The following is a 20,097-nucleotide window of genomic DNA, read 5'->3' on the forward strand; positions in this document are numbered from 1 at the left end:
AACTACAGTTCTCCCTCCCACACCTCCTGCCCCTTCTGCCTCTCCCTCAGTCCACCTCCTATCCACTTCTCCCGGTGGGTAAGGGTTCCCATGGGGAGTCAACAAAGTCTGGCACATTAAGTTGGGGCAGGACCAAGCCCCTCCCCACTGCTTTAAGGCTGAGCATGGCATCCCACCATAGGAAATGGGCTCCAACAAGCTAGCTCATGCACCAGAGATAGATCCTGGTCCTGCTTCCAGGTACATCACAGATAGTTCAAGCTTCACCACTGTCTCCCACATATGGAGGGCCTAGTTCAATCCCATGGAGGCTCCACAGCTGTCGGTCTAGAGTTCATGAGTTTCCACGAGCTTGGTTCAGATGTCTCTGTAGATTTTGCCATCTTGGTCTTGAACTCTTTTGCTCATATATTCCCTCCTCCATTTATTCAACTAGATTCATGGAGCTCGGCCTAGTGCATGGTTGGTGATCTCTGCTTCTGGTTCCATCAGTTGCTGGATGAAGGTTCTATGATAATAGTTGGGATAGTCATCAATCTGATTACAGGGGAAGGCCAGTTCAGGCACCTTCTCCACTATTGCTAGGAGCCTTGGCTGGGGTCATCCTTGTGAATTCTTGGGAATTTCCCTAAAACTAGGTTTCCCCCTAATCCCATAGTGATTCTATCAAGATATCTCTTCCACTCCTTCCCTCTCCCCTCAACTGTCATGTTCCCTCATGTTCTCATGCCCTTTCCTCTCCCCTTTACTGTCCTTCCTCACTCTCAGTTTACCCAGGAGATCTTATCTAATTCCCCTTCCCAGGGTAATTCATGTATCCCTCTTAGGGTCTTCCTTATTACTTAGCTTCTTTGGGGCTGTGGATTGTAATAGTCTGGTTATCCTTTACTTTACACCTAATATCTACTTTCAAGTGAAAAATTTGAGGACTTTTCGTGCCAATCCCTCCTTCAAATTTGAATCCAAGCAGTCTTTGAGATAAAATAAAGAACATGTTAACTATGAAATCAGGACAATGGTCTTTCTTTTGTATTCTTTTTTTCTGTTTATTTTTGAGATTATAATTTCTCCCTTCTCTTTCCTCCCTCCAAACCTTGCCATGGACTCTTTTTTACTAATTGTTATTGCATGCATTTGTGCATTTATATTTCTAAATATAATCTGCTGAGTCTATATAGTGCAACATGTATATATGACCCCAGCCCCAATATCTCCAAAATGTTCTAGCACCTAAGGCTCAGAAACATTGCAGAAGAGAGAGAAAGATTGTAAGAGCCAGAGAATCGTGTAGTTTACTGTGAGATCGTGTCTTCTAAGAATGTCAGAAGATGCAACCTTAGTCAGTGGTTCTCATCTATAATCTCATCTATAATCAGCTGGATGATGTCATTAAACACAGATTGCTGGGTAACACCCTTTGAGCCTTTGTTGAGTCTGATGTAGGGCTTCAGAATATGTTATCTTCAGCATGTTTTCAAGTGATTCTAATGCCAGTGGTCCAGCACCGAATTCTGAGAACCATTGATTTAACTTATTTTTCTGACCACTTGGGGTTACTTTCATGGCTACATCACAACCTGTGAAGGGTCAGCCAAGCTGTATGGCTACTGAAAACAGTACAAGTAACTGTATATGGAAAAAAACTGAGAAACACTTCTTGGCTGAAACAAGTCTAAAGTCTTCCATGGGCATGGGAAATGGAGCTCTTAATGATTAGACAAGCATTTAGTGGGGGTACTTGCATTCATCTTTATATTCATGAAACATTTTATATACAGTAGATGGGGAGACACCTGAAAAAAGTTAATTGTTTTAAATGGAAAGATGAGTTTAAAATCTTTGTAACTCTTACATAGTTCTAGCATAGAGCAATTTCCTCGTAAAATGGTTCTTGTCATTGTTGTTGTTCTTGAAGCTAATAGTCTCATTATAATATCTTTTTCAAAATAATGTTAGGCAGGGCATTGAATATGAAAAAGAAGGCATGTTTGGGAGTATGAATAGTCAGTTTTCAAGAAAAAGTCTGAGGGTGGAAAGACAGAACATTTAGTAAAACACCTGCTGACAAGCAGGAGAACTCAGGTGATATGGGATGCCTTTCTGTATGCTGTGAATATGTTTTATTGCTATCAGTTAATAAAGAATCTGATTTGGCCAATAGCCAAGCAGAATAGAGCCAGGCAGGAAATCCAAGCAAAGATAAAAGGAAAAAGAAGGCCAAGTCTGGGAGACACCAGCAGCCACTGGGGAAGCAAGATGTAAGTTAACAAGTCACAAGATTTATCGTAAAACATAGAATAATAAATATGGGTTAATTTAAGTTGTAAGAGCTAGTTAATAATAAACCTGAGCTAATAGACCAAACAGTTTGTAATTAATATTAAGTGTCATAGTGCTTATTTGGGAACTGGTGGTCAGGAGAGAAACTTCTGGTTACACCTAGGTTCTGTGTACCATTATATCCACATAAAGCTGAGCAGGCTGGTTTGTACCTGTTATCTGAGCACTCGGGAAGTAGAGACAAGAGGAGCTTGGGAGATTTCCGGCTAAGCAGCCTAGTTGAATCAGTGTGCAAAGTTCAGTGAGAGAAACTGCTTCAAAAATAAAGTGGAGAATGATGGAGAAACAATCTCAATAACATCTTGCTCTCTATATGCATGCACACATGTTCATGTACACACACGTGTAAATATGCAGAAGTAAAAACATAGAAAATTGCCATTATGGAGTTGATCGAAGAACTCACATCTTTATGCACTCTTTCTCTGTCTTTACCTCTCTCTCCCCTTTGTGTGTGCAAAGCGATGCAGCTGAATGCAGTGTTGGGTAATACCCTATAGAGAAGCCATATAGCAGAAGACTGAAAGAAACCTCTGATTATCAGCTAAGCATGACACTAAAAATTTCAAGAATAAATTAAGCAATATCATATTCCTCATATAGAGCCTTGTGATGTTGCAGTAGAGCCAGTTAGGCCATATGTGAATTCCTGATCCCCAGAAACTGAAATAATAAATTCAAGTTCTTTGAAAGCACTCAGTTTTAGGGTAATTTGTTATGAAGAACTATATTAACTATGCAATTCTTTCCCACACAATCATGTTTTCTGTACTGCATTAAAGAGGTGGTGAGAGAGAAAATAATAGAATCTGAAAGAAAAAGCAGCATGACAAAAACATTTCAGACTCCCCCATAGGAATCGTCTTCTTGCCTGTGTACACAAACTTGTTGCTAATCTGAACCCCTAAAAATGTTAACATCCAATTTTCCAGAACTAATTAGGGCTTCCATTATCATTCAAACTCCCCACACCTAATTCTGCTACACTACTCACCTTATTTACATCAAGATGAGAAAACTGTAAGATTTACAATAAATAAAGGTGACTTGTCTTGCTTGCCCTTTCTGGTTAATATATAAATCAATTTATATTTTCTTTCACAGTTACACAAATCTTATAAATAACACAGCTATGTCCTGTCTAACTACTACAACTACTCAAAAAGTCTCACAAAGAACATTCATTTCCTTATCCATCCAATTTTCATCTCATGTTTATTGACCGCCTACATTGAGAAACACACTGTTCTTTCAACAGCAATAGAAAATTGGCCATGAAGTTAAGGTACAAATATCTCCTTTCAAAATTACAGAGGACGTCCAATCTTTGCAGTGTTTTATTTTAGCACTACCTATGTAGCCAGTATTGTAAGAATATTACCATTTATGGAAAGCTGTCAGTGAAAAAAAAAGATGATTCTTAGGAATAGAACTCTGCCACTGACAGGTGCTTCAACCAGTTTTTTGAAAACTGAAATGCTAGCAACAGATCCTTTTATTGTTGCTGGTGTGACATTTGACTTGAAATTTGAAACTTTTGGCTGGCTATTTCCCAAGGGGCTACAATGAAAGCTTAAGGGTTTTCTCTGTAAAGTCGAAGCACAATGAGGTAGACACCAATGTGTGTCTGACATGAATTCAGCTCTGCTTGCACAGTTGAGCATATAGCACAACAGCTCATAAAATAGCATATCCCTTAGGGTTCCTAGAGATAACTGGAAGGAAACAAAAGACAGAATTTGCTCATGGGGCAAGTTGCTTGTAAGTGGAGAGAGAGAGAGAGAGAGAGGGAGAGAGAGAGAGAGAGAGAGAGAGAGAGAGAGAGAGAGAGAGAGAGAGAATAATCCAAGCAAAGACAATTTGGCAATGCATGTGAGGAGAATTAATTTGTCATTTGTATAATCTTTTGATCTAACAATCTATTTCTAGGAGTTTTCCTAAGGGGTAAGTGCTGCAAAGGGAATCAGAGGGCTTTGAAAAATTTATGGCTATGTGAACATTTACTATAAAATGATGCTTATGAGAAAAGAAATTAGAAAAGCCTAAATGTGCACAAAAGAGACCAGATAAACTAATCATTGCATAATTGCACAGTGGGATATAATTCAGTCATTTAAATAATATTGCATAAAACAACTAATAATTAGGGCAATATTAATATTCACCATATATTATAAACTTAAAAAGCAAGTTAAGAAGTGACAAGTACAATGTCTTTATATCCATCATGGTTCAGCAGGAAGTGTAGGGCCACATGGATTTCTTTCTAATCTACGACTGACTGTTACCAGGGCAATTTTAGGCTGTCTCTGCTGCTGTGAGATTGTGATTACATTGGCAGAGTCATACTCAGAAGACTGCATTCCACACATGCCTCATGTTCCAGCTCTAATATTCTTTATACTGTTCAAAATTTCTTAGAGTTCAGTTGAAGCATATAAAGGAAGCACCTAAATAGACTAAAATACACAATTTAATGAATACGTTGAGTCAGTTATCCTGCCTCTTTCTAAGAGATACAACATAAAGAAAAGAGGGGCTAGTAATTGACATAGAAGGTATGTTGCAATCTTCTATGTAAGACAGAAAATCAAACAAATTTGGCCTTCAACCCAATGTATACCCTGCTTTAATGGACTACAGTATGATGTGAATACTATTTTAAAAACTAGGGGAAAACATTTTAGAAATACCCAACATTAGAATTTGTGAAGTTTCTAAAAGAATAAATACTTTAGCTGTATCTTGAAAGAATGGAAATTTAAACCAGTAATATGTAGGGCTCACATGTAAGGGTATAGGTGTGTCACTGATAAGCTGTACACTGGACAGGCTTATACTAAATAAAGGAATTCTCAAAATGTCATAGAGATACTCACTAATTGCTAGTATTTGATTGAAACAGCACTAAGTTATACAGCAGCATCTAGCAAAAGTATTATTCTTAAGAATTTGCAAGATTTCCCAAGGATGGTTACTTGGGTTTCTGTCAAAAATTATTCATTCATCTTTCCAATTCAGAGGGCAGAATACACTTATTCACCCGTTAGTTTTTGATTCAACTACTGACTTGTGATGCACAAGTGGGTATCAAGAGAAGAGAAACCTGTGACTGGGAAGGCAGCTCTGTTGACAGAGTACTTGCCAAACAACCATAAGAATCAAAGTATGCATCCCTAGTACCCACATAAGAACCAGGGAGTAGTGTTGTGCATTCATAATCCAAACACTGGGAGCTTGGCAATTCATTCTGCCTAGCAGAGTCAGTGAGCTCTGGGTTTCTGAGAAACCATGTCTCAGGCAATAAGATGGAGAGTGAACACCTGATGTCAGCCTCTGGCCTCCACACATGCACAAACATATATGTATATGTACATATATCTATACACACATATACTGAAGAAAAGAGGAGTAGAAGACAAGAGAGGAGAGGAGAAGAGAGGAAAGGGGAGGGAGAAGAGAAAATTTTAAAGCAATTGTGAAATAAGGTTTGTTTTTTTTTTCTCACTGATACCTCCAAAAGAACTCACTCTGATCTGCTCACAGCTCTTCGGAAGAGACAGAGCAGAGTCTTCTCACATTAACCACCATCTAGCTAATCTCAAAACATCTGAGCTTATTGTTGTATGCCTCTGCCATTCTACAATTTGGAGATTTTTGTCTATGTCAGAGTATCGTGTCTATATTTGTGCTAATTAAAGTTAAGCTGTTTCTTGATACAATGTGCATACTTCCACTATAATTTACATTTCTTGAACAAGTGAGTCATCACAGCTTGTAATCTTTCTTGTATGATGAATAGGTATGCAATAGAGAGAGGCATTGTCTTTGGAGTTTGGGGGAAAATGAAGGTGCCTACATACCCCCAAAGAAATGCTAATGATCCTGGGTTTCTGAAAGTGGAAGGGGGCAAGAGTGGAGTGTGGTACTCTAGCCAACTCTCCAGGATGTACCTGGTATTTAGCTAAATGCTTTATTTGGCAAAAAGCAGAGATGCACTATAGTTCTTTCAAAACCCTTTCAGATATATTATAGTTATGGACTGAAAGACTCTCGATTACAGCAGCGTCATTCCTGCCCAAACTGAGCTATAAATTTAAGCTCAGTCATTACACAAATGCACAAACTGGTGATAAAATGTGTATGAAAATGCAAAGGCTGGGAATAGCCATGGAAAGCTTGAAGAAGCAAAAAGTCTGTCCGATGGTAAGACTTTAATATAGATAGATATAGATATAGATATAGATATAGATATAGATATAGATATAGATATAGCTATAGCTATAGATATAGATATATTACATACCAACCACAGTTTCTCCTGCCTCCTCTCCTCTAGTTCCCTCCCCCACCTCCCTTATATCCCCCCATCCACTTCTTCTCTGCCTCCATTCAGAAGGGGTAAGGCCTCCCATGGGAGTCAACAAAGCATGGCATATCAAGTTGAGGCTGAACCAAGCTCCTCCCCCTTGCATCAAGCCTGGGAGAGACATCCCACCACAGGGAACAGGTTCCCAAGTGCCAGCTCATGCATGAGGAGCAGGTTCTGGTCCCACTGCTAGGGTCCCCACAAAAGACCAAGCTACCCAACTGTCATCCAAAGGCAGAGGGCCTAGGTGAGTCCCATGCTGGCTCCCTAGCTCTCTGTCTCTGAGGGTTTTCCTGTCATGATCTTGTCTCCATTTGCTCGTACGATCCTTCCTCCCTATCTTCAGCTGGACTCCAGGAGCTCAATCCACAATGCTTGGCTGTGGATCTCTGCATCTGCTTCCATCAGTAATTAATTCTATATGTCACCGACATAGCGAGAGGCACATAGGCCAATGCAACAAAATGGAGTCCAAAACGAGCCACCCATGTACAGGGATGTGTCCTTTGACAAAAGTGGCCCTAGAGAGCAATAGGGAAAATTGTACTTTTCTATAATCTATACCGAATTATTTAAAAATCCAACAGACAAACATTGATTCATGTATGCAAATCAGTACCCAAATCAATTTTATATAGGTAATAGATTTAATTATAAAAACACAAAAATAAGGATGTGTAAAGTATATTTTTTAAGACTTAAGAGAAAGTAAATGCTTCTTAAGAGTAAGCATAAATGGCAATTTTTTTTTGCCATAATCCTAATTCTTTAGTTTCATTTACAATACTGAAGCTTCAAGGTACTATTATGGTATCTCAAGCTTCATTTGATAAGATTTCCAAACTCTGATTCAAAAAAGAAATCAAATTTTCGCTCACTAGTGATGTAAGTGATAGTGAGTTTAGAATGAATGAGCTTCATTTCTAATACAGATTTGACTCACTAGTGTTAGTTAGTATTAGGAAACAATTGCTAAAAAGTTTGGGTTTTCAACACAATTTTCTCCAATATCAGTATGCTAATGGTGATGAATTATCATAGAGCAAAAAGACACTAGTACTTCCTTACTGTTTTCAAACCATTTGCACCTTTGCATGCAAGGTCCCTGTCTAACAAACATCTTTGGTACATTATTATAATCTGCAAACCATTGACTACTTGATCCAACAATGGGGTTAAATCACAAGTCTTAGGAGACATGCTAAGCATGTCACCCTGGAGTGAAAATAAAATACCTTGAAGGAGGATCGGAGTCAAGGCCAAAGATTAAGTCCATAGAAGCAATCCTTAATAGCATTTATCACATAGTTGGGCATTTCAAGAGCTAAACAATTCTACAAGAAAGGACACTAAAGATTCCCTCCCAAGGACACATGGAGGTGGGCCAAGTAAGAGGAAACCCGAGCAGTAGTAGCCCGATGTTCCCTCTCTGTTCTATGATATTCACAAACATGCAGGTGGCTGACCTCACCTGAAGAAGCCAGGATACTGCCAAAAAATGTTGCTCGTGGGTAAACTGTGCACTAATTTTTTCTTCTGCAAATGTATAGCAGGATGTATTTGTGTCCCAAAGCAAGGAACTAGAGCATCAGCACTGAAGTCATTCTCCAGAGACTTCAGAACACCCCACAGAGAACCCTCACTGCCTCTGAGCATGTAAGGGACGTGTGTGTGTGTGTGTGTGTGTGTGTGTGTGTGTGTGTGTGTGTACTTACACGTACCTATGCATTACTCTGCCACTGACAATAGATTGAGAAGTATCCTGCAACCTATTGCATGTCCATACTCATAGAACAGCTTGAGCTACATATTAGAAGCTACCTACTACAAGTTTCATCAGATGAGAAGGAAGTATTATTCCTGCCAGGAAGAAAACAACAATGCATAATATCGACCTTTGAGAAGTGGTTTTCAAAGAGTGTTTTTTTTTTCAGTATAATTTCTCCCAACTGCTACTGTGATGAATGATATGGGACCACAGATTCTCTGCTCTTCATCGGGGCTTAGTCAGAATTTGAACTTAGTTAACTTCTTTGCTCTTTTGACTGAAAAATTAGTGTGTTAAAAAATTATTGCCTTCTTCAAGGTCGCCCGCAAGTAAAGAATCTATGAAGATTTTATACTTAGCCAATTACTTTTTGTTCTTTCTGCTCACTGTATTATGCAATAGCATGCTAATACCCAAATGTGCTTAACCTTGCTGACGACGAATTGATCAAATTTAAAATGATTTCAACTTTTATTTTAAAAGTGCACGAGTACAAAATATTTGCAGTATTACAGAAAGAGCTTTAATGATTTATTTCTGCGGAGCAGAACCAAAAGAATTTTCATTAAAAAAATGAACCACTTCTTAATCTGAAAATGACTTTTCCCTTTACTAAAAGGAAAAAAATCAGCCATTCATTTGAGAATCATGCATAACTGATTATGCGTTAAATACACCAAATAGGTTTGTGCCTTAGTAATATATTTAGACATTTTTTAGCACAATTAAGAAAAGTTGTCAACTTCCTTTCCCTTTAAGCATCCTCCACATTTTAATTCCCAAATGGAGTCACAAATAGAGAAGAATACAAGTTGTCGATTCCACAATATTTTGCCCTAGCAATATTCCTTGAAACAAATGCTGGAGAAAGCTAAGATTTTCTTCTCTATATAAAGAAGACAGTTCTGGAATGGGCAAAGATGTTGAAAATCTGACAATACCCATTGTAAGAAGATCTGGGAAGAACGTGTCTTTTCTGCTTTGTCTTATCCATTTAAGTGTGAGTGGCCCTGGGATCCAAATTTCTCCTCCCAGTCAATTTTCCTTTCTGCTTCTTCTCTTGATGAAATGATGTTGGCTACATTCTGATGGGCCATTGAGATTAATTCTGGATCTGCACAGAATCCACCTGAAGAACCTGAGAAGGGCAACTTCCAAGAGCAGACATGAATCAAAGGCCTGAATGATAACATAAAGGATTTACAAAGGACAAAACTACAGGCCACCATTTAATAGTAACAGTAATTACTTAAGTAAATGTCAAAACACTTGGAAGAAACAAGAGGAAGGCATGTTGTGAATATTTAAAGCTGAAGCACACCACCCTATTGATGTGCCGCTGGGAAAGAGATCCTCCTCAAGGTCATTCATAACTGGTATGCTGCCTCTGTATCTTTATAATGGACAACCTGAATTATAGTTGACACAAAGCCTACATACAATTGCTTTAATCTCTTAATGCCTTTTACTGAAAGTTTTGTCTGTGGACTCAATGGAACGCATGCCCAAACCCAGATATACAAAATCAGAGCCTGAATTTTAACAGGATCCCCAGGTGGTCTACATTGATGTTAGATGTCCTTCTGTATATGTGTTGCTTTTATTGGTTGATGAATAAAACTGTTTCTGTCAAAGACTTAGCAGAGCTAAACAAGGCTGGAAATCCAAACAGAGATATAGAAAGAGAGTAGGCAGAGTTAAGGAGACACCATGTAGGTGCCGAAGGAGAAAGACGCCAGTCAGAACTTTCTCTAGTAAGCCACAGCCTCGTGGCAGTACAAAGATTAATAGCAATGAGTTAATTCAAGATGTAAGAGTTAGCTATAAATATGTCTGAATCATTGGCCAAACAGTGTTGTGATTAACATAGTTTCTGTGTGATTATTCGGGTCTGAGCAGCCGGGAAACGAAAGAGCAGTCTCCTACTATACTACATGTTTGGGACTCCCATTCTCAGAACAGTTTTAAATGGTCTCCTTTCAGTGAAGGTTTATTTAAAGTTCCTGTACTTAGACTACTTTCTTAGAAGGTAAAATGATTGCAGGTGCTTCAAAAAATACAACTCTAAATAAGTTGCTAACCTATCAGATCTCTTCATGAATCACTAGGGTCGTGAATGGTCCAGTCATATCAAATGTACAAGAAACCCCCAGGAGAATACATCATCTCATAGAGGATCACAGATTATGTTTCAAGAAGGCTGAAGTGATTAGGGTACTAACTGAAAAAAAATTGCTGTTGTAAAGAACCGTCTCCAATCTTTTCATTTTCTTAAAAAAATTCATGTAGCATATTTTCAAATAACTTTAGATTCCTGTTACTGCTGGGAGATTTTATCCAAATATTTATGACCTCAGACAGGAGACTGAATCAAGTCTGCTTCAAGGAAAATGCAGTGTGTTCAGAGTTCATAATGAACTGACCCACCAACCACTTTAGAAAGAAACTAACACATCACCATACTTTCGTTACTCTGTGGAAAACCAAGCCCATGGTGAAATTAAATGTGCAATATTTTACTAATAATTGATGACATAGTTGGAATTATAGGCCTAGGCTTATGAATCAAATTGGTGCTATGTCTCTGCTCAATGTACATATATGTGATCTGCAAGATTATTTGAGTTGTGCAAATGTACGAAGTCCTTAGCTTTTCCTGTGAAGACAATTGCATCTTCCAGTGCATTCAACAATACCTTCACCTGCTCATTTTGAACAGTTATTTTAAAATGAATTTCAAAAACCATGTCCAAAAATAAAAAGAGGTGTAGCCCTGAAAAAATAGACCTGTTTCAAAAGGAGCCAGGTGCCTGTTTGAGTAGTTAATGGATAATTTTAAGCATCTGATTGAAGTTAGCATTTATAACAATTATGGGTACCAATGGAAGCCTTACTGGAGAAGAGAAGAGGTGGTTCGAGTAAATTGCTTTCCAACTTAAGAATTGCAAAGTCACAATGAGGCCTGTTATTTTTTCCCTGCCTTTGTCAAGCAGAAAAGAAGATTGGAAGGAAGTTTGAAAGGCAAGCAAGTTCTCTCCCCTGAGCAGGAAAGTGCAAGATATTGAACACTCAGCTAACAAAGTGAGATAAGAAAGCTAGCCAGCATGCTGCTCCAATACATTAGAGAAAACACTGTCAGAAGAAGCTCAGAGGAAATCCCTTTCTTCAACTTTAGATGGAGTTGAGTTAGGCAAGATTATCATTTAGTGGTGTGTGGTACTGTTTCTCCCCAATCACCAGTAAGTATCCCCTTAGAATGAATATATATATATATATATATATATATATATATATATATATATGCCCTTGAAATAGTGTGTATCTTTTAAATGAATAAGTTATGTGCTAATCCATAATATTAGCTGTCTTCAAGAAAGACTAAGCTGTATGCACACCAAAAAGGACTTGTTCTGATGTGCACGATGGTTCTTATCTAAAACAGTTCAGACTAACAAGTAACTTTCTTAAGGTTAAATATGAGACAAAACTGCTGAAATGGCTGCGAACCTGAGTCAAGATAGGTCACGGACCAAGGGGACAACCTAATACTATTATTCTGCTAAAGAACATAGTAATAAAATGGACTTAGGGGGAGCGGGGAGGACCTTGGACTTAACATAATGAAGGGAACCCTGATGGCTCTTTGGCGTGGAGAGGGGCGGAGTGGGGGTATGGGTGGAAGGGAGGGGAGGGAAGGGGGAGGAGGAGGGGAGGAGATGGAAATTTTTAATAAAAAAATGAGAAAAAAAATAACTCCTACAGAGCTACTGCTATAGCCATACATCAGTGCCCAACTCACATCGGAGACGCTTCTTCTTGCAGCGAATGGCAGGTAACAGAGAGACCCATAACTGGATAATGTGCAAAGAGTGGGAGACTTTGGAGCACTCAGTCCTAAATGGGATGTCTTCAACAAAGCTCCTACCTGAAGCTCAGGGTTATATGAGGAAGAGAAAGTGGGAAGACAGTAAGAGCCAGCGGTGATGGATGACTCCGAGGAAACAGTATCTTCCATACACAACAGGACTGATGCACATGTGAACTCCAAGAGACAGTGGCAGCTCACACAAGACCTGTACAAGTTCAAGCCGAATGGCACCACAACACTGAGATGCGGAACTGAACACAAAGTGTCGCCTCTAATCAAGAAGCTATTGGTAATCAATACCTGCTGACAAAGAGAAAAATCAGCTTTCTCCACTAGGGTCTCCCTGGGTTCTATCAGCCACACTCCAAAGCAGGCCCCACACCCAAGAATAGTTGGCCAGCACAAAACAAACTTAAGGGTATTTTTGTGGACTTTTGGTTTCATTTGGCTTTGTTTGAAATATTTTTGTCTTATTGCTCTTTTGCCTGTTTTGATTTTTGTTTTGTGGGGTTTTTGTTTGTTTGCTGCTTCTCTGCTGTTTTTGCTTTCTAAATGGGGAGAATGAAAAAAACCTTTTCAAGAAAAGTAAAGAGAGAGAGAGAGAAAGAGAGAGAGAGAGAGAGATAGAGAGAGAGAGAGAGAGAGAGAGAGAAGGAAATTGAACATCAAAATGAAACTCTGTTTCTTCTTGGGTTTTACAGAAAGACAAAACAGTCATTGGTAAAAATCCCACATTCAATATGAGAAAAGAAACTCATGTAGGACTAAATAAAGAAATCTAAACACTTCCTTCTTCCTGGAATTTCACTTGACAGTAACTGGAGTTCAACTACTACTAGATTTGCCTTCCACAAGCTAAGCCGTCACTGCTAGACATAGAATACACAACCCAAATAATGCTACTCAACTATGCACATAGAAATCAGCTGTGAACAGATTTGGTTTAATTCCTCTATAAGAAGTCAGGTATTTATTTATTTGTCTTGAAAATAATAAAACGGTGGTTCTGAAATGAACTCCAGCAGCAAACTGTAGTCTTACTCCAATAGAATAAAATGCTGATAATTGCTTCTTTAGCTGCAGAGAATTTATTTTTCCTGCATTCTTCAAACCACACAGTATCATCTACTACTTTTACCAAATAGACATGCGGCCCCGGTAGGTTGCTAAATAATTTCCCCTAATGAACCGCATCTCCCTGAAGTATTGCTTTCTGTAACCCTCTTCTAAATGAACTTGTGTGTTGGCTCTGTTCCTTGCTTTAGCCAAGAAAACATCAGCAAATGTGATTGGTGCAGTGGTTTAATGTGTGCTTGAGCACTGAAGTTTGCCCTCTGGGAGAACCGAGAGCATGCTGTGGAGAAGGAAAGCTTTTCCCTGATGAGTCACCTCTCCACAAGGCATGCATGTAGAGAAAGGAAGTAAAGAATTGAAACAATTTCATAATCTGTTTGCACCTCCGTGAATAAAATGATCACAAACGATGTCACCGCTTATCCAACCTTATACCGAGTGACTGTAACGTAAGTAATTCTCAAAAGCTCTCTAGGCTTTTACCTTCCAGAGGGCAACATTTTTTTTTTTATTATAGTAGATGACTAAAATTAAGAGATCTTTAATTTGTTTATTGCCTTAAGTAGAGCATTTTGCTTGTTGATTTTATAATTCTTCAAGTCATAAGAACACACAGGGTCTCAAAGGAGACCCCAATCTCTTTTCTAATAAAAATGTCTTTTTAAGCAGGGTGGTGGTGGCACACGTCTTTTAATCCCAGCACTTGGGAGGCAGAAGCAGGTGAATCTCTGTGAGTTCGAGGCCAGCCTGGTCTACAGAGTGAGTTCCAGGACAGCCAGAAACACACAGAGAAGCCCTGTCTGAAAAAAAAAAATTCTTTCTACTTGTGCCCAATCAGATTTGATAGTCAGTAAGTTTAAATTTTCATCATAATTAATTCATCAACGTAACTCATCATAATTAATGTCACATGAAACTACGCACACTATCACTACCTTAATTTTGTTTTATTCATTTAAAAATATCACATTATATTGTATATTATATTGTATATTATTGCATTGTGGTTGTTCTCACAATTGAGTAATGACTGTCCATTTTTAAAGAGTGTTCTAAACGTCTTAGTTTAACATTTATGGAGCAAACCTATTCTTTAAATCAAAGTTCAGTGTTCCAACACACAAGACTATCCTGTTATTTCAAGACTGTGCCCTATACTTTACACTCTTTCTGTCCTAGTGTCTTTTTCTTTTGATGTGACAAAACAGTCTGCAGAAAGCCACTTACGGAGAGAGCAGCTTAACTTTAGCTCACAGTTCCAGGTGATAGCCCATCGTGATGGGGAATTCACAGCAACAACAGCTTGAGGGGGCTGATCAAATTGCATCCATATCAGAAACACAGAGTGATCAATGCATGCATGCTAGAGCTCAGTCCCCTCTGTCTCTTTCACCGTCAGAATTGAATCTCCAACCCCGGGTAATGAAGTGATACCACCCACATAGTCATATCTTACTACAGCAGTTAACAGAATTATGGCGATCCTTCACAAACATTCTCAGAGACCCTTTTCCCAGGTAGACTGTGTCTATAAATGATGTCAATATGATGTATGTTCCAAAGCTGCAGGAAAGAATTTTGAATGTTTGCATCATAAAGGGATGGTTAATAATTGAAGATATAGATGGATATTCTTGACCTGGATTAATTTGGACATTAAACAGAGCACGTATGTCCCAAAACATCACATAATACCCCATTTATAAATAATCTTTTATGTATCCTTTAAGATAAATTTAAATAAAAAAATTTAAAATAGAGTTAAGAGTAAAATATTGTAAGAGGCAGTAATTACACATTCATACAATGTTTTGTGTACAAAAATAATGATTGAAGGAAAACACAATTAAAACCATAAATGTTCCGAAAAGATTTATAATAAGGTGTAAATTTACATAATGAAGTTAGTTGTGGTGATGGGGTAGGTCTTGGGAAAGACTGTTAAATTTTACATAGCTTCTTCCTGGACAGGGAATGTAGCTATGCTATATAACAGGCCCTAGGTTCAATTGCCAGCAACACAGAATGAACAGTAAAAACAAAAATAAATCCAGTCAGAAACCAGTCATGGTACTTCTGTACTGGTTGCCACATGTTGAGGAAGTCCAGAAGGAGATGGAGTAGGCATAAGGAGGGTAGACATGATCTTAATACATTGTGTTCATGTATGAAATTCTTAAAAAATGAAATTTCAAAAATAAACAAACAAGAATCAATTCATCTTTCAGAATATACTTAGATACATGTTTAGCTAAGGGACTATGTCAGCTTGTAAATGACAAAAAGTAAGATTATTCTTCCTTAAAGAAACTCCACTGTTCATGTTTGATGCTAGTCCCATAAGTATTACAAGCTGGAGTTGCTAGGATTTCTCTACAGACCAGCAAATCCTTTCGTTCTGCATAGTATCCAACACTCTGAAGGCATACAAATTCAGAAAAGAAAGTTTATTAGCTACCTGATGGACTGTGACCCTTGCAGACTGTGCAATTTGAAGTGTTAACCTTTCATTTATAATCATAGCAATGAACCATGTGACAGTTGAAAACTGGAGGTACAATCATTACTCAATATTGCAGCGAGATAAAAGGGACACTTTAGAATAAATTTAAGAGGAGAAAATTATGACCTGAAATTGAGCTATTTGATCCATCTGTGATTACAAAGCACCTAAAAACAAGAATAGACGTTTTATTTGTACAGCTACTTAGTACCCTGGGCTAAATTCTCCTAAAAGCACAGAAATGAACCCTCTTAGTTCAATACAATAGACTAGCTCAGTTGGAGTTGAACATTGGACTGTGGTATTGTCAACAGGAATGTTAAATACCATATTTCAAAAAGTTCGCATGAAGGAAGTGTGAAATGTTTCATAATTTTATATTGAATATAGGTTGAAACATTTGGGGTTAAAACTTTTTTTTCACAAACTAGACTGTTCATTTTTCACTATAGAAAAACATCTGGATTTTAAGCCGATTCCAGGACTGGGGGTACAGGTCTGTCAGCTTGCTGAGCTTCAGCACCTGCCTCGTCACTGGCAGCTTTTGCAGAACTACCACCTGCATCATGAAGCGCCATGAGTTTTCCCAATTCCAATGTGGGTATCTTCAGCATTTTTCATTTTCTAAGGAAGACCTCGTGACGAGGACACATGATCTGCAAGTCTTTTCTTTGTTTCCCTGAGACATACAACAGATTGTATAGAATCAATTTATTAACCATTTCTTTCCAGCCCTTTACCCAAACTTCTCAGGCCATGATTTCCTTCATTTTCTCTTGGATCTGACACAACTGTTGATGTTGCACATAGGACATCTTGTTTGTTCTGGTTGTTGAGGTTTTTTTTTTAATAAAACAAACAGAGCAGATGGAGCAAACAGTCATCAGTTCTCTTGACATCAGTATGAACTTCAATCATGGACTGTCATTTTTCTTAACCATGGAAAGCATTTTTGTCCTGGTAAGATCCATGTCATAGAATTTAGTCAGGCAGCTTTTCTTGAACACCCTGAGTAATTAGCTTGACTTTTCTAAATGCAGCTTCACCATTCTCTCCACCAAGGCTCATTTCAAACACATGACCCTTGATGCAATTTTGGTTTCACGATTCCCTGTGACAAGTGTTTTTCCAATGTTTCTAATCTGGAATATACCTGAAGCTTTCACATTATGTCATTCTTTTTTAGAGAAAGGACCAACCACTTTCTTCTTGGCTCGCTTCTTGCATCCTTTGGTTAGGCATTTGTTCATGCTGATCACCATCGCTCAGAGAGCCAAAAAGCAAACTAAAATGTCACACAAAATTATTTTAGATCATTCCCGGGTTTTCTTCTTTTTTTAATGGGTACCAGAAAACTTAGTTCTTATATTGTTCATATTATAATTTTTTAAATAACCATTGCCTAGATTAAAAGGATCTGAATTGAGTATCATGTTGCTTGGGGTTTAATGTATTTATCATTGCTGTTCATTTGTTTGATGTGACACAATCTCACTGTGTCACTCAGACTGCTTTTGACCACATGGGCTTCAGGAATCCTCCTACCTCAGCTTCCCAAGCATTGAGGACCACAGGTACTTGCCATCATGCTCAGTATTTTTGCCTGAGTTTTAGTCCTGGCCTCCTCACAGAACAGCTGTGTGCTCTTTGACAATTTACTAACCTTTTAAATGTCTTGTTTATTTATATTCAGTAACAATAATACAATGCCTCATTAAGATGTTTGAGAAGACAAGACAAAATTTTTTACATGAGATGTCCTACTCTGTGCTGAGCTTACAGTAAGAGTTTAGTATAGGTGAGGAATTTTCCAAACTTCTAAGAGTAGCTGTGTTAGTAATTGTCTCCTTGCGCAGAACCTTCCAGAAGTTTCCCATTATAAGTACCTTAACATGTCTGGGAAAAGGAGCCTACATATGTAGACTCCAGTGCAAATCTCTTTCTCCCCATACTACTCTGTTCTTTATAAAAAACTAACCTTCTATATACCACTGTAGGATCCAAACACAACAGATGATTTCATTTGCTGCTATAGGCTTGACATTGTTAGCCCTTTCTCCCAAGACTTTTCTTCTTTCTCTTTGTCTACAAAATTTCTTCCAACACATTTGGAAGTATCAATTCCTTTACAATGCTCCATTCTATTCTGAAGCACATATAGAAACAATTAAGACCTTCATAGTTTCCATGTAATGTGTGCATATGGATATTACTGTAAATGATGCACTACAATGTAATTAAGGATGTATTTTTTAACATCACTCATACAACATTGATGTTTTTGAGGGTAGTGACACATTTTCTATTTGTGGGTACCCAGCAGCAAGCACAAGTCTTGACATATGGTTGGTATATAATAATGCTTAACTGAACTCTTGATATAAGCTCAAACTCATCTGCTGGTTGATTTGCTAGTTGTCTGCTAGTATGAACTATGGATTTCTGAAGATTTTTCAGTTCCCTAAACACATTTCTCGTCAATCCTCTCTCCAATTACCAGCTATTATGCACAAGTGTCTATGACTGATTCTACCAATGCAGCATGAATTAAGGTGTTGTGTTGCCTTTGGTAGCAAATAAATCAATACATATTTCACCATCCTTTTTTCCCTCCCCCACCCTAAATTGCAACACAGCAAAACAAACAAACAAAAAACCCAAGAAACCTATCATTCTACACTTGCAAAATTAACTCCTTAATCCCCAGAAAAGCACTTGGAAGAAGATGGAAAAGAGAAAACATACAAATTTTAATTACACTGCATTCTAAATGAAGTATGTGCCTTTGCTGAATCAAGCCACCAAGACCTGGAAATTTGTTGTGTATTCGAGCTTTGCATGTCCTAACTAATAAACCCATTCTGGTGAATATAATTTGAAAGGTTCTTTTGACTGTAAATTCTCCTAAGAAAATGATCAACACAAGACAATAACCTTCTCTCTAATCCAGAGAAATTCAAGAAACAGAAGATGACATGTAGCTTTAGGAAACTAAAAATAGGATCTCTGAAGTGAAAGGGCTGAGAAAGGCATGCAGAGGAAATAGTAGCCTCCATGCAGGATGGCAGAGATGGTCTTCATCTGAGTAAAGGGTTTCAAATTATACCAAAGAAACACAAACCATTAGCCCAAAAGAATTAATATGCATATACCAATTTCACTCAGAAATGAAATGCTGCTTTCTCTTAGAAAAAAATGAGCACTTGTATAAATAGACTTGACTGGAGTCTTTCTAGCTACAATAGTGCTCATTTTTATTTCATTCTTTTTTATTTTTTTTATTCCTGATAAATCTGAAGGATAAGGTCCTGTTTAGAAAGCTTTTTATTTTGGCTCTGTAAGGATGTTCTATTCTAAAATATCATCAATATTCTTTAAGGTATCAAAACTAATTTTAGGAAAAAGCCCCAGGAGTTGACTGTGGCTAGCCTGATAATGGATATCATTTTTTTAAACTGAAAATAACTAAGAGCCTTTCTTTTAAAAATCCTATAAACCAAACAGACTTCCCTCCTCAAACACTGGGTTCTGTGCTTTTATCATTCCCCACAGTTGTATCTTTTGTTATAAACTACAAAGGATATAGCTGAACCATGGCAATGATATAATCCCTTTCATCTGAGACTTCTTACAATCACCCACGTCATCTGATCTGTGGCCAGAAGAAGTCATGAGGCACATAACAATATTTTCATGGTCAGCAACAGATAGCATTAATGACAGTAGTCTACTGAGATAATAATGGAGATTTCAAAAAAAGATAAAGAGAACTGTTTTACCTGGTGATGTCCTAGCTGTTGCAATGCAACACATTACTCTCTTAGGAATACTAATGCTGGCATAAACTTACTTGGTTACAGTTTGGAAAAGTATATAGGACATAATTCTTTATAATTCTGATAAATGACTGCGGGTATTATATTAGAATACTATAATTTTAGAGCTATCTCTATTAACTCTTTCTACTTATAAAGAAAATATACCTTACGTTATGTACATCATAGTATGTAGGCATACTTGGATATTAGTATTTACTATACTTGGCTTCCCAGAGGTTGAAGTTAAGTCCATATTGTTCAAAACACTATGCAATTTAGACACATGATCTGGAAGACATATGATGAATATGATCTGAAAGCCACCTCCCTGAGAACTAACATTGATAGTACAAGAAG

General features: G+C 37.8%; 1 pseudogene; it reads right to left on the reverse strand.

Moving 5' to 3' along the window:
* Positions 1 to 16,389: 16,389 nt before the first annotated feature.
* On the reverse strand, positions 16,390 to 17,184 carry LOC119804952 (annotated as a pseudogene).
* Positions 17,185 to 20,097: the final 2,913 nt, after the last annotated feature.

This window comes from Arvicola amphibius, chromosome X (assembly GCF_903992535.2).
Source record: "Arvicola amphibius chromosome X, mArvAmp1.2, whole genome shotgun sequence".
Classification (NCBI taxonomy): domain Eukaryota; kingdom Metazoa; phylum Chordata; class Mammalia; order Rodentia; family Cricetidae; genus Arvicola; species Arvicola amphibius.